Here is a 21,799-nt window from a genome sequence, read left to right as displayed (position 1 = left end):
TCTCTTCTGCTTTGTTGTTAGCCAGATTTCTGCCTTGTTGGACCACCAGAAAATCCTCCTGCTGTCTTCTTCCACCCACTCTAAGCACGACTACCAGAATACTCTTCCTGTCTGATACTCCTGTATTTATCTAATATGCCTGGTTTCATCCACTTGAACATAGGGATGTAATCAATATCAAATACTCTAAATACGTTGATACCAATGACATCCCTAATTTCAAGTAGATAAAACCAAAGATGTTACATAAACACAACTGATAAAATTTTATCATATCAGAAAGATATCCCTCTAGAATAACATATCAGAGTTGAAGAACAAATCATTTTTCTCTTATCCCAGCAGGAAAAATATCTCAGGAAGGCTAGAAGGATTTGGTCACGGGAGCAATTAAATGCCAACAGGAAATAAAGAGCACTGGCATTTATTGAGCAGCTACTACATGGCAGGTACTATATATCAGGTACTTTATGCAGGTAACCGTAATCAATACAACCCTGAGGGATAATCCTCATTTAAAGAGCTAAAACTAAGTAATCTGTTCTATGTCTCCTAGTAAGTAAGTGGTACATCCAGGATTCAAATGGGGTTCTGATCAGTATTCCAAACCTCTACACTCATCACCACCCCACATCCCCTCTTACCAAGAAAATGCTGAAGCTTACAGGAGCAATGAGTGACTAAAAGATTCACATACACGGTATAACTGTTTACATTTAATTCAACCACAATACTTCCTTTCTTGCTGAAATTTCAAATTTCAAGAACATAAGATTTGTATGTTGATTGAAGGAGGAACTAGGTAGAGATGAGAAACTATTTGATGATAAGGAAATTCAACTGGCAGCATAGGTAAGATTTCAGAAATCCCTTCCATTTCCTGTGTCTGAGGTCAAGAGTCACTTTTCCACATAAAAACCCACCATTTTTTTTTAGCAGCCTGATAAGATATATGTATCAGCACCTATTTTATACTTAGCACTAGGTGAGGTGCCATGAGGAACAAAAGGAAAATAAAGACATGGTACTGTCCACCTCCAAGTAAATGATCAACTCAGGGACGCCAAGATAAACATGTAGTAATTGATAAAGTCAGCAACTGCTATCCCAGTACCTGACACTATATATTACATACAACTTTACCATGTAGTCAACCTAAACAATAATAGTTCCAAATATAAAAGGATTTGACATATTAAAACCACACAAATGGGTACATTACACCATAATAAAGGAGATTCTACATCATAAAGACCTGAAAAGTAGTCCTTTCTAAGCCTGACATATGAATATTAATTAATAATCCATCTGAAGAACTGATGTGACTTGAAAAGTTTATTCCCTAAAGCAGATACTCTCCCTTGCATAATTTCCAGTGCTGTTAACTCAACTAGAAAACCCTCTCTTCTTGAATGGAGAAGTACATTTCATACTAGTCGCTGTTTCAATTATTAACATGCTGAATTAGCATGCTGTGAATTGCTAAGGTTTTATTTTTATCATATTAAAAGAATACAACATTTCTAAATGAAATCAACATGTAACACTGAGTTCCCTATTACAAGAAGTTGTGCCACTTATAACAATTACTTTAATAGCACTTGATTAATGAAGTTAAGGGTTATACAAATGAAACTTTTTGATGTCATAATAAAGTCCATGAGAACAGAAACAACATTTTTTTTCAATTGGGGATAAGAGTTATTACTCTCCTCATGTTTCCATCTGAAAGAACTTCCTTTAGAATAAAGATCCGGGTGTGTACATGGGTCCCCCTCACTCCCACCCCTGGGAGGCAGTGACTTTTGTGACTGGGGGGTCAAGGGAGAAGGATCAACTTAGAAGGGATAAGTGACCAAAAGTCACACTAAAGGAATGTAGAACAATTAGGATTTTGTCTAATTCCACAGCCTTAAGACTTCTGATAGTCTACCTTCCAGAGGCCCTAATTTTATTCTCCTTCTTTTAAAGTTTCGCTTTTCCTGCAAAAACTTTTGTTTTCACTGCTCAATAAACCCCATTTTCTAAATATGGTGGGCTTGTGATAAAGGGTGAATTTTTAAAGAAAAGTATTTTTTAATCTCTTAAATCCCTCAAATTATTTCCCCTCTAGATTTGCCCAAAGGGTCATATTTTTGAAAACTTTACAAACCATCAGTAGTATCAATCACATGTCACTTTTGAGCAAAGCCCTTTGCTAAGCAACTAGCTTCATTTGATAATATTAATGATGCAAGGGAGGCCCTGCAATACTGTATCTGCCATTAATCTCTAAGCATCAGGCTTCGCATCCAACAGAAGTCATTTACTGTGGAGCCTGTCACAGGATGTAATGACTCACGCTAGTTGGAACTTGCCATTCCTCCCCTTCAAGAGGGCTTCCAAACTCGTAAAAAGCTTGTGAAATAATAAATTAAACGGCAACTATCTTGACTTTTCATTTCACCTTTAAGATGTTAATTTTGCATGTAAAATACTCTAAAGTGACTTAATAATGAAGATTTTGCAATATCATAATCTGACCCACAGAGATACACTAAATCCCCGAAATAAAAGAGATTCGAATTTTACTACCTGATGAAGGGAAACAAATTAGCATGGAATCGCACGAAAGAAAGATGCCTTCTCATAAGGATGAATAAATATGATTTCCAAGTTTTAAAGTAAGGCTCGCTTACAGCCTGCAAGACAGCAAAGATAGCAAATCCTGCCAGTAACAAGTGGACTGTATTACAGAGTATCCAATTCTATGAAAACTCTGACTCATTAATGAATCTGAAAACTGTTTCAATTAGCAAGGCATGCCTGAGATTTGAAGCTACGTTAGTAACTTATCACCAAAGAAATGAAGGTAACAGAACATCAAATTTCTCTTAGAGAAAAAGTGCCTGTCTTATCAACAGGTGGATTTTTCTCGCATGCTTCACAGGATCACTGCATCCTGCTTTGTTTTAGACAAAGGACTCTGGCCTCCTTCCAAGGCCTCCCCATTTATGGAGTAAATGCAGGCTGTTTGGCTTGGGCATTTGAGCCACTAGACAGTATCAACATGTTGGTGAAAAGTCACAACCCAAGATCCTATTGGTGCCACAAGTATTTTGAACCAAATTATTTAAAACCTAGATATACTGTCACATTTATTTATCCTTGGCTCTGTTTATAAGTCTTTGCTTACTTTACTTATAAACAGAAAACATCCAGAGGGGTAAAGTGAAAGCAGGCTTTAAATTCTTTCAAAGAATAAAGAAAGCGTGGTTTGCAACAAGACCAGATTCTGACTCCTGCTGCCTGGCCTCGGATTCTGTGAACTGGGATGGTGTAGCTGGAGAATCATCCGGTTTTAACCACATGCCCGTGGCCTGACCTCAAATAAAGCAAGGTAGCTGGCAGAGTTCACTGCATTATGCAGAAGCAGCAGAAACCATTGGTTACCGTTAAGGTTTTTACTCTTTTTAAAAATCCATTTAAAGGCTTATAAATTTTTATGAACTCTTTGTGCGGTAAATACGACAGGGTCGCAATACGACAGCTCGATGAGCTCTGTCCAGAAACCAGTTCTCCTCCTTTGCAACTGTGACAACACAGACCAGGTCATCCACTCAGCTTCCCCCGGTTATACCTACAGCATTTGGAAATGCTGCCCTAACCTTTCCAGGGCACTAGGTTACTGTTTACGAATGTGATGAAACAGCCTCTAGCCACCTGAAAAAAACCCTGGAGAGAATCCAAGTCACGGTATTATTGAGGACCAGAGTTAGGGCTTAGAATTTTAGCTCATGTGTCTCTGTCACAGCAGCACCTTAATGTATTTGTTTCACAAGCCAGCCATAAACACTTCTAGATCTCTTCATCTGTAAATACAGTTCCCCTTTAGAGCTTTAAGTTTCAACTGTCAAGCCATTATTCAGCATGTTACTGTGGAACAGTCAGATACTACGTTCAATTAGTAAAAAAAACACACAAAACAAAACTATATAAGATCAATATTAGGATATAAACCGGCCAATTTCAAGGAATCTAAACCTCCTGACCAAGCGAAACCAACACTCTTTACAACCCCCTTTATATCTATTAAAAGACTTATAAATAAAAGACTTCCGAAAGTAATCAACGCCAAAATATTCTCTAGAAATGAACAAGTTTGCTTACCCAACATAAATGCACTTTAATACATCATTTATCCATCAATAGATACTGCCACTGATGCCAGCAATCAAAAGAAATGTTGACTCTAAGCAGAATGACTAATATGGAGGGTGATCTCTTTTTTTAGAATACGCTTGAGAGTCTATATGCAACATACACACGTGTTATCTATAATACACACATGCACATATAAAAGAATGAATAAAAGCAGCCGTAAAACTTCTTAACATGTTATAGTCAGTAATTAACGCAAATAAGAATGAAAACACTCGAGACTGCAGTCTTTTGGAGGCAGGAGCTCATAATCCCCAAAGATTCAGAAGCATTACCTCATTGCAGCCTTGAGACAAGCTGAGCATTCACTGTAGGTCTTACCCAGCATCCCCTGGTTCACACAAAGACAACAGAGGCGTGACCAATCACATTGTGGCTAGCAGGCACTGTTTCAAAGCCCTCTCCCAATATTACCCATTGACATGCTGGCAGCCTGCTGAACTTGTCGTCATGGCAACACATCCCAGCTGCTCACCGAGGCTTGTTATATTACTTTCCCTTTTCACCACTCACTTAGCTAATTAAAAATTTAGGACTATGTTTTTGCATGTTGGACGCAAACCGAAACAATGCAAGGTCCTTTTTTCTTTTCTCTCTTTTTTTCTCTCCCCCCAACGGAGCTCTTAAAAACGCTGGGAAAAGCGATTTGAAGGACACTCCCATGAAGTCCCAATATAACCAATCAATAGACAGACTGCATGTAGCTTCAGGCAGATGGAATTTGTCGCTAAACCTAGTCTGCAGCAAAGCAAAACCACACCGTGAACGTCGAGAAGGATGGTCTTCTTGTTTTGAAATAGACAAGCCAATTCGGCAAAGATGATTTATGTTGAGATGTTTGCGCTATTCTTGGTCAAAAATGTTCTTTAAATATTTTTTAAAAATTTTGATTCTGATTTAAAGCAGCCTTTTACCCATAATTCCACAACGCAAGCAGAGTAAATAAATAAATAAGGCACAGAGGAAAAGATCCTGCAAAAACTGCCAGTACGGCAAGTGCCAGAAGAGGTTCTCAGCATAAAGCATGCCTATGAACCTGCCATATGTTTTATATTTGACCATCAAACTGTACCACTGCTGGAGCAGCTCTGCAGTTGAAAACCCATGGAAGGAAAAACGCCAGCTTTTGTTTACCACAGCTCAGAGAAATAAATTAAACCTTCCAAACTCTTTCAGAGATGATGGCTGCCTCACAGAGATGGCCTTTTAAAAACTCCCCTTCTATGTCTAGTTACACCTCATAACTGGAGTTGATACCAAAGGCATTCTTAGAATTCTAAGGTCAAAATTTCTCTTGCTATTTCAGTGCGCCACTTAACATATAGTAGAAAGAACATTAAAATGTGAACCTACTTCACTGTCAAGAAGCAGAGATAACGAACATGAAAGTGTTTTTGAAAATCCCAGTGTTATAGTTTATAGGAAAAGTCGGCCCTCATTTCAATTAAATGGGAAAATCAAGATATCAAAATCAGGCCTGGGTAGGCAGCTTGGTCTTTGCTTCCTCTCAGGTAGGTCTACTCATTTCTCTGCCTGAAGTCACCCAGGGCTGCCTGACTGGGAACATTCAGCCCACAAGCACAATGCTAATTCAGAATCAGACAGGCAGGGCATCTCCTCTCCGGTATTACCCACATCTCTGAATTTTCAGGTCTGCCAACAATTACCACAGAAAAGAAGTCCCACCCACTGAGATGGTTAGAAATGGAAACATCAAGGAAGCCATAGAGAATTCTAATTTGTCTGGGAGGGCTATGGGAAGAATACCAGCTGTGAAATTGAAGGAGAGGTGATTGGCATGGCCATTTCGGGTATCAAAGGTAAATATTGTTTCCTTTCTCTCTGTCTTCTGACTCCAAGTAACCAACAGATGGAAATATCTATGATGAGGCTCTTGGTTAAACATGGTAGACTGTCAACAGTAGCTCCCAATTCCCTGTGAAATGACAGTAAGAGGAATATAAAAGAAGAGAATGAGAGAGAAGATGAAATCCTCAAATAATTCTGGAAGCTGGACAAGCAGATGGATGAGAGGTAGCTGAGTTAAGAGAGTGAAGAAAGTTTAAATATAATATAAGAGGAAAAGCAAACCACGGATGGTGGTGTGGGTGTCGTGATTCTGAAACAACTTTGTGTGTATGCTGAGACGGAGAAAATTTGTAAATATACTGTGGGAGGAGGAGTACACAAATATACACTGCGGAAAGGAGACAAAGAGCTCTGTGATGGATGCGTGTGTGTAATATGTATGTGTGTAGCTTTCCCCTAGCTCTGTCCGCTGAAAATCCTAGAAGCAAGGTTACCCCAGTAGCAATGAGCACATTTAGTCTTCATGATCTTTGGTTCTAAATACTGTTCCCCACTAAATGAAAAAAGGTTTCCTTAGAGAAACGACTGCTTCTGGGTCTGAGGCAGGAAATGCTTAAGTGCGTCAGAAACATCTTTTTGTTCCAGGAAGCAACAAAAAGGCTCAAAAACCGACGGAGACACCTCAGGTGACTCGGCAACGAGACGGAAAGGGTTTCCACAGCTAAATAGGGAACAAGTTAAGCATCAAATAGCATGTATGCAAAAGACTACGACACATTGAATAAAAAAAAAAAAACCATGAGTTCGTTGTGATAAAAAACAAACAAAAATTACAGGGTGTGCAGAAGAGGAGAGAGCTTTTTCTGAAGCAAGTGAACGCCAATTCATAGCTTTGGAAGAAATTATAGAACCAGAATTCGCATCTGTCACCACCATTGTAATAAAAGTAATACAAGCAAGAATTACTGATGCATGGCAAAACCATAGGGTAAAACATTGTTGAAGATCCACATAGTCTCAGAATATCAACAAATAAATTATAGCATTTATTGTTTGTAGATTTTTTGATGATGGCCATTCTGACTGGTGTGAGATGATATCTCGTTGTAGTTTTGATTTGCATTTCTCTAATGATTAGTGATGTTGAGCATTTTTTCATATGTTTGTTGGCAATCTGTATATCTTCTTTGGAGAAATGTCTATTTAGGTCTTCTGCCCATTTTTGGATTGGGTTGTTTGTTTTATTGATATTGAGCTGCATGAGCTACTTGTAAATTTTGGAAATTAATCCTTTGTCAGTTGCTTCATTTGCAAATGTTTTCTCGCATTCTGAGGGAATAAATTACGTTTTAATTACAAAGGGAAAAAAACAATAGGGAAGCTATGCTGACACCACTGCAACCAAATGATCAAATTTGGCATCACCAATGACACAAAGAGCCACCATGCCTCCCAATGCCACACACTGAAAAACACAGCACAACCTATGAAGTATTCTTGCCCCCAAAAGGTGTTTAAATCTAATCATAAAGAAATAATCAGACAAACTTCAAATTGAGGAACACTCAGCAACACCATCAGCCTGTAGTGTTCAAAAAGGTTAACGTCATAAAAGCCAAGAGGGAACTAGAAAGCTCTCCTAGATTAAAAGACTGGAGACAGGGCTTCCCTGGTGACGCAGTGGTTGAGAATCTGCCTGCCGATGCAGGGGACACGGGTTCGTGACCCGGTCCGGGAAGATCCCGTGAGCCATGGCCGCTGAGCCTGCGCGTCCAGAGCCTGTGCTCCGCAACAGGAGAGGCCACAACAGTGAGAGGCCCGTGTACCGCAAAAAAAATAAAAATAAAAAAACAGAGCTTTAATAAGTTAATAGCTTATCCAAAGGCTACACGGTCCCTAGGGCAACAGCCCTGGGAACCAACCCCCGAGTCCCTGCCTAGTGATTATTCCCCAAATTATGTGTTAAACTAACAGTGATGTGAATCTAAATTGGAAAACACTCCACCTGCCCATTTTGAAATGCTACATATCAGTTTAAGGACAAATAATAAATGCGCAACGTAAAAGTCGTCTATCTACTGGCTTTTACTTTTGAAAGAAAATAAGGCTCCTTATACTTGACAAGCATCGCCATCTATTTTACTCTTAAATAGAAGCTTGTTACAACAGAGTCTTGTTATAACAACTTAGGAGAGCACAGAATCAAGTAAAAAGCCAACGGATTATAATTCGATGCACCAAGTGCTATAATATTCGTATGTACAAAATGGTGTTGGGACACACAAGAGGGAACATTGAGCTCTGCTTGAGAGAACCCTAAAACATGCAACAGACACGGTGAACACCAAGGAGGTTTCAGGAAGGACTAGGGAAAAGGCATTTCAAGGAAAGAAAAGAGTATATAACGCCCGAAACAGAGCAAACGTATTGAGTGCTAAACAGTAAGGCAACTATAACTTTATTTCATCCTCATGACAACGCGGTCAGGTGGTCCCATTACTGTCACTTTTTACAGATAGGGAAACGGAAGCACAAAGAGAGTAAATAACGTATACAGCTGGTGGAAGAGTGGAATTCTGTGTACTATAACCAAAGGGCTGAAACAATACGGCACATCTGGGGATGTGCATCATATGAGAAGCAAAAGACAGACCCGTCCCCCAAACCACACAATTAATACACCAGGAAATGCTGAGACCAACAGTTAAGTATTACTCACTATTACATTCTTGCTCTGTCCTTGGCACTTTTCATATACATAATCCCGCTTAATCTTCACCACAATAATCTCTGAAGTAGTTATTCTTACGACAGTCATTTTACAAACGAGCAAATTCAGGGCAAGGAAGGGTGATTTGCCTGACGTCACACAGCAAATAAATGCTGGACTCAGAACCTGAAATCAAGTCAGTCTGACACCAAGCCTATGATTTCAACCTCTAGGCTATCCTGCTCTTTCATTAAACACTGAGAGGTCATTTGTGGGAGGGAGACGCAAGAGGGAAGAGATATGGGAACATATGTATATGGATAACTGATTCACTTTGTTATACAGCAGAAACTAACACACCACTGTAAAGCAATTATACTCCAATAAAGATGTTTTTAAAAAAAGCATTTGTGACCTCGAATTCAGCAGATACCTCGCATTTGTTTTAGAACCAGACCAGTTATACCTAGAAAATATGACTGCATTCTTATCAAAATCACTTTCACCCTGAGTGCCCATTTGCATAGAAAATATTTTAAATTGTTCCATTTAAAAAACTGGAGTCCTGAGGGAGCTATGTAGCTACATTCAAAATGTATTATTCAGATTTAGAACATTAAGTATTTCATGAGTGAAGCCTTTTAAAGAGCATAAAGAAATACATTCTAAAAGGAGGATAAGATGACTACGGTTCTTAGCAAGGAGAGAGATGATGCGTCCTAGCAAAACAAACCAAAGATGAAAGAATATACTGAACAAGGACAAGGGATCATTTCCCAAAGTCTTAGACCCTAAACTACAGAGCCCCTGATTCGCCACTAAAATGGTGTGCTCTGGCTTCAGGGATGTAAAACAACTTCACTGTACATGGTTTTCCTCAACCCTCTGCATCATTTATAATCTTCCAAGAAAATCAAACCTTTTTGTATTCACAAAACTTTTTCTCCCGAGAAATGCCAGGGGTCCCATTTCTAGGTGCACTTCTATAGGCACTCAGAGCACCTTGCCCCCATCAGAACCAAGGTGAGCGCTACTAACTTTTGTTCAAAATACACATGCAACCTGGAAATGACCTATAAAATCTAAAGGACAAAATTACTTTTTGGTCTAAATAAAGAAAGAAATCATGCTACAATCAATAAATAATAAGTCACTTTGCTTTCTCACCAACGAATGGCTGTCCTATCACAGCTCTGTCCTCTGCTAAAAGGAGCTCTGTCTCTCCCATCTCCATCCCCCAAATCTGCAACTGGGGTTCTTCTGTGTTTTCCCTTGTTGGAGAAATTTTTAAACTACAAAGAAATTTTTAAAGTAATAAACACCTGCTGAGCCACGACCTCAAATGGGCAATTGTTGAAATTTTGTCATTTTTTCCCATTTTTGTCAATTTTTTCTATAGAAGAAATGAAATCTTTCAGGTAAAGATGATGCATTCATTGTCTGCATACCCAGAGGCAAGCACTCTCATGAACTTGATGTCAATCCTCCCAGTACATTTAAAACACTTTTCCATATGTAAATGTACGTACAAACGATATCTGGTAGTTTTGGGCGCATAATAAGAGGCTAGTTAAATGGTATCATATTGTACGTTGTTCTGTAACTGTGTCTATCTTCTTTGTTGATGTGTCCAGTATCTACTACAAGGTCTGGACAAGGTAGATATTAGATAAATATCTGTTGACTGAATGAAAGGTTTATAATAGAGCAGTTCCATAATTTGTGAATAAATAAGTTCTTCTAAACATTTCTTTACTAGTAGACATCCTGGTGCTCAAATGCCAATAGAGAATTTATACTTAAATGACTTTTTCACTCATATTTTATTTATTCATTCATTTATTTATTTATTTATTATTTTTTTTTTTTTGCGGTACGCGGGCCTCTCACTGCTGTGGCCTCTCCCGTTGTGGAGCACAGGCTCCGGACGCGCAGGCCCAGTGGCCATGGCTCACGGGCCCAGCCATTCCGTGGCATGCGGGATCCTCCTGGACTGGGGCACGAACCTGCGTCCCCTGCATTGGCAGGCGGACCCTCAACCATTGCGCCACCAGGGAAGCCCTCACTCATATTTTAAATGCATAAGATGCTCAACCTCATTCGTCATGAGGGAGATGCAAATGAAAACCACAGGGAGATATCACTTCACACCTGTCAGAATGGCCAGCATCAAAAAGACAAGAAACAAGAAGTGTTGGTGAGGGTGTGGAGAAAAGGGGACCCTGATGCACACACAGTTGGTGGGAATGTAAATTGGTGTAGCCACTATGGAAAATCGTACAGAGGTTCCTCAAAAAATTAAAAATTGAACTACCATATGACCCAGCAATTCCACTCCTGGGAATTTATCCAAAGAATATAAAAGCATTAATTCAAAAAGATATATGCACCCCTATGTTCATTGCAGCATTATTTACAATAGCCAAGATATAGAAACAGCCCAAGTGCCTAATGACAGACAAATGGATAAAGAAGTTGTGGTATATGTACACAATAGAATATCACTCAGCTATAAAAAAGAATGAAATCTTTCCATTTGTGACAACATGGATGGATCTTGAGGTCACTAAGCTGCTGAGTGAAGTAAGTCCAATAGCGAGAGACAAACACCATATAATCTCACTCATATACGGAATCTAAAAAAAACAAAAAACCCGCAAGCTCATAGATTCAGAGAACAGACTGGTGGTTGCCAAAGCCTGGGGGTGCAAAATGGCTGAAAGGGGTCAAAAGGTACAAAAGCTACATCTATAAGATAAATAAGCCATGGGATATAATGCACAGCATGGTGACTAGAGTTCATAATATCGCATATTTGGAAGTTGCTTAAGAGAGTAGATCTTAAAAGTCCTCATCACAAGAAAAAAAAATGTGTAACTGTGTGGTGAGCAACGTTAACTAGGCTTCTGGTGATCATTTCCCAATATATACAAATATCAAATTATTATGCTGTGCGCCTGAAACTCATATAATGTTTGTGCCAGTTACACCTCGATAATAAATACATTTTAAAAAAAATAAATGCATGCTCTATAATGAGCATGCATGAGATCACCTTAACGTAGTATTTGAGTCTTCACTAGAGATTGGAAGGCTCACCTATCAGTGCCACGTGAACTATTCCAGTTCAGCACTGATGCTTGTATTTTCCAGGATAAGGAGAAGTAGGGGAGCTCCCATCCGCATTATGCACAGTCTGGCCAAGACGCTCACATTGCAATAGGGATACACTCATAAATAACTACTATTTTGTTCCGGCTTATCATTGTCACCTATTTGGTGATGTATGTCCCAGCTTCCCAGGAAGATTTAGCTCTCTCCTCTCTGTATATATGTACTCTGTTAGAGCATTTATGACACTGTAATGTATTGATAATTGGGGGGGGGTTTACACGTCTGTCTTCTGTACACCAAACCATGGGTTCTCAAGAGGGGTACCGATTTGTAGACATCTCTGAATCCAGGGCACTTAGGTCAATGCTCAGTAGTAGCTGCAGTACAGTGGATCTCCTGGGTAGATTTTTAAACTATCATAAAACTCAAGAATGATTTCTGCATTTCCACTTCTCATATGTTTTAAATTCTTGATCACTTTACTTCTTTATATTTTTATTCTAAAAACATTTTTAACACAGAAAATTCCAAACACTCAAAAGCTGACAGATGATTATGCTGAACACTCTATCACCCAGTTTCGCTAATGAACTCATTTTCATCCTTCCTTACAGGAACCCAAACTGGAAATCATAGATGGTGTATTGTGGGTATGATTTATTCAAGAAAAACTGTGCAAGCTTATATGAAAAGGAAAGTCCTTGGCCCTACATCAAAAAAGGTATTTCCAGTTAAAATAAAGTATTTCAGATTTTTAAAAAATGCCTCCCTGCTTTAGCTAAGTTTATCAACTGAATAACTTAGTTACTGGTCTTGCTCTTGAAGACTGTGTTCCTGGCTTGTCACCTTTGCAAACACAAGGTCATTGCCCCATAACATCCTATACCAACAATTAATGTAGTTAAATGATTAAATGTGTTTAGTAATGAAGGATCAGTGTTCTCTTCCAGCCTAGACTTCCATCTGGAATACTGAACCTTATTAAATTTGGAATCTCTTGGTTTCTTTTGAATGCCACTCTGAAAGCTGACTGCATCCCAGATTCACATGTTTTTCTAGAAAAGTTTTAACTCACTACTGCCAGAATTGGAATTCAAAGCCCCAGCAATTAGATGAACTGACCTGTAATACGAAACAGCAATACAAAGACAGAGGCCTATTTCTTGATGACTAGGATAGTGTTAATAACTCACTGCAGGTCAATAAGAAATGCTTTCAAAAATTAAATTCTTAAAAAAAAAAGATGTTTTTTAAAACCCACACGATAGAGAAAATCGTTATAACTGTCACCTATCTCTCCATTTGAACCTGTACTAGCCTTGTAGTTCTACAAAGGTTTTGACTGTCATCTGTTTTCTCACGTTGAAACAGTAGTTGGCCCATGTTTTACAAACAAAGAACTTTATCTCTTCTCTTTTCGGAGTTCCTGAAAAGTCATCTTACCAATATATATTATGCAATATGGAATTACTTTTTTAAGAAAAGGAAGAGGGGCTTCCCTGGTGGCGCAGTGGTTAAGAATCCGCCTGCCAATGCAGGGGACACAGGTTCGAGCCCTGGTCTGGGAAGATCCCACATGCTGTGGAGCAACTAAACCCGTGCACCACAACTACTGAAGCCTGTGCGCCTAGAGCCCGTGCTCCGCAATAAGAGAAGCCACCACAATGAGAAGTCTGTGCACCACAACGAAGAGGAGCCCCTGCTCGCCACAACTACAGAAAGCCCACGTGCAGCAACAAAGACCCAACGCAGCCAAAAATAAAATAAATAAATTTATTTTTTTAAAAAAGGAAAAATATAATTGAAGGGCAGCTGGAGAACTAGAGGTTTTTGTATATAGGTTATAAAAATGAAAGAAGGAAGCATAAGTATCACATAGGTATGAGCTCAGAAGAATCAGAAGCCTCTTAGTGATCCTTCAGTGAACGCTTGAGACCAGATCTAAGACTTGAAGTCTGGTGCAATGGGGTGAGTCATGAGTGTTCTATAATTATCTAAGGGTTTTTTAATTTATGTCTTGCTTTTTTAAGCAAGAAGCTTTGCATATATGTGTATCACGAATGCATGAGAAAAGTGCTTTACAAATGTCTAAACTAAAAGGAAATGAGCTGGTTGATCGACCAACAATAAATTGGACTGTGCTTGTCTACTCTCAATGTCAAAGTTTATTTAACTGTTGGCTGCTGAGCTGTTAACATCAAAATTACACTGATTGAGACAAAATCAAAGATTCCTCTGCTGTTTACACATTAGGGATGAAGGCTAATTACTTACTAATCCTTGAGGGTTTTAAACACTTTTGATGTACTAAATACCCCTGAGGACCATACATATTTTTTAATGGGTTGAGGACAGATCCTTCAACACATGTACAATCTAATAACTGACGAGCAACAGTCAGTTGCCAGGCAAGATGATGTGACAAATGTCAACAGGGGGACCATCACGGCTCTTATCACAGAGTAGTCTCCCACTCTCCAGCCAAGGTTTACAATAAAAAATTCACAATCTGTTGATCTGTATGTCATCCCCGTGTTCCCTCTGGTAGAGCTTTTTAATGCATAAGACATAAACGTAATAGTATTAATATGAATTCCATCTACCATTTGCTGAGGACTTCCTATGTGCCAGGCGCTGTGCTAAGTACTTTAAGTATATCGCATGATATCCATCTTGCTTATCACCACACGCTCAGTAGGCTTATTCGGTACAAATCCCCAGTACACAAATACTAGGGTGCTCAAGAAATATTTTTTGAATGAATGAAAGAATTGAGGGTAGGAGGAGAACCAGAAGAATGGGTGAGAATGAGTATTATGAACAAAAGCATATTACTCAAAGACTCCATCTGTACACTGAACCCAGAGTTCAGGGCGGTCATCTCCTAGAGTAACGGGTTTGGTTCACGAAAAGATAAACTAAAGATGACCAATGCTTTTTTACTAACTCACCATCCTTATCTCTGGGCTAAGTAAAAGAAGCTAGATCAGAGCTTACTTCCTAAAAAATGGCTGGTTAGCCATAGTGGATCAGAAATAAAACAAACCAAAATACCAAGCTCTGTGTCTCCTGAATGTTTCATCTTGGTGTTAGCCTGAATGAAAACTCATCTCTTTGACATGGTATTTATCAACATGCATTTACTGAACAATTATTTGATGCAGGAAATAGAAAACAAAATTTTGAAGCATTAAAATAAATGGGGTCGGACATTTAGAAAAGGCAATTTATGTTTAGAATAAAATATAGTATGTCAATTACTTTGGATAATGAAGACTAGGACACTCTATTTTTTTTTTTTGCTGTACGCCGACCTCTCACCGCTGTGGCCTCTGCCGTTGCGGAGCACAGGCTCTGGACGCGCAGGCTCAGCGGCCACGGCTCACGGGCCCAGCCGCTCCGCGGCACGTGGGCTCTTCCTGGACCGGGGCACGAACCCCCGTCCCCTGCATCGGCAGGTGGACTCTCAATCACTGCGCCACCAGGGAAGCCCCTAGGACACTCTTAAAGTCTAGCTTTTACATTGCTGATTAGGGAGTAAATTTTGTATCACCAAATTAGAAAACGTGACTTGACCTCTGTCGGACATCATGCCAACAACCAGCTGGGGTTATCTTACGGTTTCAGATTAGGCTGTGCTACAGTCCCGCTGAAAGCAACATCTCCGAGGAGCTGGCTTTTGGGTGGTGGCTCTGACAAAAAGCAGTGCAGTATTGTGCAAAAATCGGTATGGAGTATGAATAAGGGTGACAATGACCAATCTCATTCCCAGGTTTAAGAAGTCGTGCAGTGCCCAGCATATGCACACACATCCTTAGGAAGTTACTGGAGTTGCTGTTAGGACATCATTTAAACACTCCTTCAGTCGTTTGGACCTAACTAATTAGTAAACACAACAACGAGGTATTTCTTTGGCCACAGGAGTGCCATAAAAACATTACTGAGGCACGAAAGGCACCGTGAATCCACAAAGTCAGGGAACCAGTGGTTGATTTCAAGGGGCACCTTGATTTTGAAATGATAAAAATGTGCATCTTCAAATAAGGGAACACTGTTAATTATGATCACCCCTGACATATCTATCACACTGTTCAGAATTTTCAGGAATATCGCCATTTTGCAGATGAGGAAGGTGAGGTGCAAAGAAACTAAGAAACATCTCCCCGGGTCACAGAGCTAGAACACTAGAACCCAAATCCAGGACTGTCTACCCCAACATCGGCCCCCTTCATTCTACCACAGCTCACATCCCTCTAGCAAATACTACGGCACATTAGATATGACACTCAAGAGATGCTCAGTAATTATTTAAAAAGCTGTTATCGGGCTTCCCTGGTGGTGCAGTGGTTGAGAGTCAGCCTGCCGATGCAGGGGACACGGGTTCGTGCCCTGGTCCGGGAAGATCCCACATACCACGGAGCGGCTGGGCCCGTGAGCCATGGCCGCTGAGCCTGCGCGTCCGGAGCCTGTGCTCTGCAACGGGAGAGGCCACAACAGTGGGAGGCCCGCTTACCACAAAAAATAAAAAAATTTTTTAAATAAATAAATAAAATTTTAAAAGCTGTTATCATCTGTAGTGGATTGAGTGGTGGCCCCCAAAAGGATATATCTCAATTTCAACCCCCAGAACGAGTGACTGTGTCCTTATTTAGAAAAAGGTCTTTGTAGATATCATTAAGGATCTTGAGCAGATCGTACTGGATTAGCTGGGTGGCCCTAAATCCAATGACAATTGTCCTTACAAGAGACAGAAGAGAAGATACAGAGAAGAGGAGAGGCTGTGTGAAGACAGAGGCACAGATTGGAGTCACAAGACAAGGACAGCCTGAAGCCACCAGAAGCTGGAAGAGGCAAAGAAAGATTCACCTCTTAAGAGTCTTAGGAAGGAGTGAGGCCCTGACAACACCTTGGTTTCAGACTTCTGGCCTCCAGAACTGTGAGAGAATACATTTCTATGGTTATGAGCCACCCAGTTTATGGTACGTTGCTATAGCAACCCTAGGAAACCAATACACCATCCTTAGGCCCAAGGTACCAAATGATTAAGTTTGGTACCTTGGGCCTAAAATCCAAAAGCAGTCTTCTACCCTGTATGTACCAAGGAGCTGACTCTGACCAATTTTATCACATGGCTCTCTTTTGAAAAATTTATGAGTAGCCTATTAAAAGAGCATTTGAAATCAGAGCTAATATAATGTAACAACTGGTGTTACTGTTCAAGGCTAGAAAAGAATCTAAAATACATTTCAAAACAATCATCCGAAAATTAGGCAGAATGTGGTCTCCAAGGTCATAATGAGTTTTAGAGACCAAAGTTATCACGCAGAAGCCACAGCAGTTGAAAGAGCAAACTTTGGTAATAAAACAAATTCTACTGTAAACAAAGTGATGGGAAATTAAATGGAAAGAGAACACTCTTTCTTTTAAAAGAAGAGAAAAAATGATGAGGACCCTGAATGTCACAGGAAAATCCCAATGTACAAGCATTCACCAGATGCACCTAGATAAAGGAGTGTTTCTAAGATGAGCTTACAAACTAAACGTCTGCTTGTTTCTTCAACTTCAGATGGATTCATTATACCAGCACTTCTCAAACTATCTGTGGCAAAGGATATTTTTGCAAAATATAATAAAAATGAATTTCTGGGGAAAAATGAAAGACAAAAAAAGCAATCCCACATTTTTTCTTTTTTTCCCAAATTTTTATCGTTGTATGCAGACATAAAATTACATTTCAATAAGTATAGTCAGAACAAATAAATCACAGGAAAAAAAGACTTATAAATATTGCACATTGCTGAAAGTGTGTTCATAGACAATTAATTTAGAGAAATGCTACTATACTTGTAATTCTCTGACTTTCTGTAATTGTGACAAAACAAAATTTATGGAAGAAATAGTATTCTGCATACTAAATGTCTACACACACACCCTGAACAAACTAAGTGTATCTATAAAGTTTTTAATGTGACAAATGAGCTTGCTGTTTGCTTGTTAATTTTCTAATCTAAACTGGATGGATGGCAGTGCTATTTGGGGGAGATAATGCGTCTCTAAAACGCTTCTCTAAAATGTTATTAAAACTTTTTGTTTTAATAACAGTCATAGGAGAGAAACCAGTCTCACAAAAGGTACGTCAGTGGGAATGGAAATTTTAAAACAATTCAGCAAGCTTGGGATTTTTTTTAAACTTTTACTCAAAGCCAGAGATGCTGTATTTTCAAAACTCATCTTTAATCCTCCATCAGTAGTCGATGCCAACAATTTATCCAGTAAAGTTAGAGTTAGGTTTAAATCATCTACCAAAGAAATAAATGGTTTCCAGATTTTATAGCCTTTTCGGTTAGAGAAGCTAATCTTAAAATGAGGTGTCCCAGTGAGGACACACCATCAGCAGTTCACGCCATGAGACAGGTGCTAATAAACGTGCTTGGGTGTTGCTGAAACATCAAACTGCTATCAGCTTTTAGATGCTGCTCTCGATTTTTTACAATATATTTTATTTATATTTTTTTTGCGGTACGCGGGCCTCTTACTGCTGTGGCCTCTCCCATTGCGGAGCACAGGCTCCGGACGCGCAGGCTCAGCGGCCATGGCTCACGGGCCCAGCCGCTCCGTGGCATGTGGGATCTTCCCGGACCGGGGCACGAACCTGTGTCCCCTGCATCAGTGGGCGGACTCTCAACCACTGCGCCACCAGGGAAGCCCTAAAATATATTTTATACCACTTTACTGAGGTATGATTGACATACAAAAGGCTGTACATGTTTAATGTACACAACTTGATAACTCTGGAGATAAGTGTACACCCGTGGAACAGAATAATACCCATAGTATTAACTACACTGTATTGTATACTTAAAATTTGCCAACAGGGTAGATCCTATGTTGTGTTCTTATCACACACACACACACACACACACACACAATGACAGTAAATAAAAAGGGCAGGAGGAAACTTTTGGAGGTAATGGATATTTTTATATTTTTATCACATAGTCTTCCAGGAGTGTATCTCACAAACTAAGGTATAAAAACTTATGTAGGGCTTCCCTGGTGGCGCAGTGGTTGAGAGTCCGCCTGCCGATGCAGGTGACACGGGTTCGTGCCCCGGTCTGGGAAGATCCCACATGCCGCAGAGTGGCTGGGCCCGTGAGCCATGGCCGCAGAGCCTGTGCGTCCGGAGCCTGTGCTCCGCAACGGGAGAGGCCACAACAGTGAGAGGCCCGCGTACCGCAAAACAAACAAACAAACAAACAAACAAACAAACAAAAAAAAAACTTATGTATATGGCAAGAGGCAAGATTATGTTTCAGATTACCTTGATTAACAAAATTTCTAGCTCTGCCTTCAAAAAAGAGTATTTCTTTTTTAAAAAATGTAGCTTTATTGAGGTATAACTGACATGCCTACTCTCAGTTCGTGAATGTAAGTCCTCATGGACCTATTTGCCAACCTCACTCTGAGTAGCTCGCAAACCAATGCTGACATCCCCAAGCAAATAAAGGAAGGGGCTTATGGCTTCCCTGTGCACTGGAAGTAAGGCAAGAAGACACAGTTTTCTCTCCACTGTAAATTCTCTCCTTCAAGTCAGATGAAGAATTTATTACAGCCTTTCAAGAAAGCTATGTCTAAATGGGGAACTGAAACTAGGAGAATTCTGGGTTAATAATTTTTTTTTTAATGGCAGGTATTTATCTCAACTGAACCATCATGCACATTAACCAGTTTCAGTGTGCTTGGGATTTTCTTTGTAAGTTACCAAGGTTTCTCTTAGGCAGGGCACGACCCAGGGAAAGAAAAGCCCAGTGAATGTCCGTTAAATGGAATGGAAATCACCACAGTCCCCATCAAGGGATGCTTTAACTGTGCATCAGACACCCAGGCGCTGCTTGGAGTCCATAAAAATATATGCACGTGTAAATTCAAGATAATGTCATGATTATTTCCCTCCTTACTTATGATGCCTATTTCAGAGTTGGTTAAAATTAAGAAGATAATGCCTTTGTAAAGACAACTCATCATACCTAAAAGCATCAATCCTCTGGTCACAAAATTACATTTAAGGATTGTTCATTCTTATAAAACTCTTTTCAATCATTAGTTATAATGGAAATAAGGTGACACAGCATTTACAGGACACATATAAGTGTTTACAACAGATAATACTGCATGAAGTTTGAAATAAGACCAAAGGTCATATAGCACCAAACGTTTATACGGACCTCTAGGAATACAGGCTGGAAATTCTAAATATCAAAGAGCTCCATGCACCTGGCATTTCTCCTTTAAATTAACTTATTTATGATTAAATGTACTCAAAAAAAGTTCTTGGTTTCTCACAATCTAGTTTTTTCACTTGTGGTCTTCTGACACAGTTCTGCCAACAGAATATTCCTGTATAATCACAATTTCAATGCTTTGGTCTGTATTTTCCATTTCTGAACAACTTTCTTATACAAAAACACCACCACCACCATAAGGGCTTACAATAAAGTGAAATAACTTAGTACACTAGAATAAAACCGTTCACTCAATAAACTCATGATCGACTGTGAAAAGAAAAGAAAGTATGCAAAACCCTTACAGGAGAAATACAAAGAGAAATACATCCATTCCAGCCCTACAGACACAGAAGAGCTGGGCTGAAGTGATCAGAGTGACATTTTATACCAGCATGGCTTCAACAGGACAGGTAAGGAAGTTTCACAAACATGGCACAGAAAGACTCCAGAAGGAAGAGCAGGCTTTGCCCAAACCAGGAGGAATACTGAAGGAGTAACTTACGTTTAAATTCTATTATAGTAGTATAGTATATAGTATAGTATAGTAGTAGGTATTCACTCCTACAATTCTCTAGGGAGTTGATCCCCAAATGCTACATTCCAGGCCTAAGGGAAAGACAGCCCTAAACACGAACTTGTAATTGCCTTTCTTCATCTTCCTCTGCTTCTCCTTCAGCAGGGTGAGACCCATGAGAGAAGTCTGGGACATTTGAGAGGGCATTTTGTTTGCCACCAGGCTTGAGAGAGCGCCACTGTGTTTCGGTGTTCGAGCTTCCCGGGATGCTGGACGCTCTGACGTGCACAAGGCAGACCCTCAGAACACATGTTCCTGCGTGTACCTCCCAGCGTCCTGTGGGACATCCACTGTGCGAAATATTTATTTGTAATTACTTGCACTTAGAACTCCATTCTACATGTTAACACAAAACCGTTTCACGCAGTTTTAATAAACGCTGAATTTTCCAGGATTATAACTGGACGTGGAACAAACCCTGCTTTGTTTGAAATGTTGCCTTGAGTTAGTCCGCATTTCAGAAAACTGTGTCCACAACGGCCATGGCGATTATGGTTTCAGCCACGTGTGCAGCACAGCTGGATCAGCTGCCTTTGCACTTGTGGTGACTCCCCTGACAGCGCAAGGCATCTGACGACTTCATCATAGTTTCCAGTGTGGCCCTCTCCAAGCATTTACATATTAAAAAAAATGGTTTTTTTTTTGTAATTAACAAAACATTATTGTATCATAAATTACCTTCTTCTTATCTCCACTTATTTTACAATTAGGTAACAAATCTATTCTTTTGAAATTATGTATGTAGGTAAGATTATATTTCTGGGTAGGAAAAGAAGCATCACCGAAGTATTTATTGTACAAAAAAAAGGAGGTCTGTGGAGGCTAAGAGAGTTGAAAACTACTGCTCTAAATTAAGGAACTGTTGAATAAAAGAATCTGGATAGTTGTTTTAATTAATTCTGTCACTAACTGCTGTGTAACTAGGTAAGTCAGGAAAGGAGACAGAAATAAAAGATAGACTATAGGAAAATAAAAGATGATTATACACTTTGATCAAAATGCCGAATAAGTCTGATCCTGATTTAAGAGAATGGGGGGCTCCCCTGGTGGCGCAGTGGTTGAGAGTCCGCCTGCCGATGCAGGGGCCACGGGTCCGTGCCCCGGTCC

Source organism: Neophocaena asiaeorientalis, unplaced genomic scaffold, assembly GCF_003031525.2.
Source record: "Neophocaena asiaeorientalis asiaeorientalis breed wild unplaced genomic scaffold, Neophocaena_asiaeorientalis_V1.1 scaffold521, whole genome shotgun sequence".
Taxonomy (NCBI): domain Eukaryota; kingdom Metazoa; phylum Chordata; class Mammalia; order Artiodactyla; family Phocoenidae; genus Neophocaena; species Neophocaena asiaeorientalis.
Note: the sequence above shows the minus strand (reverse complement) of the source record.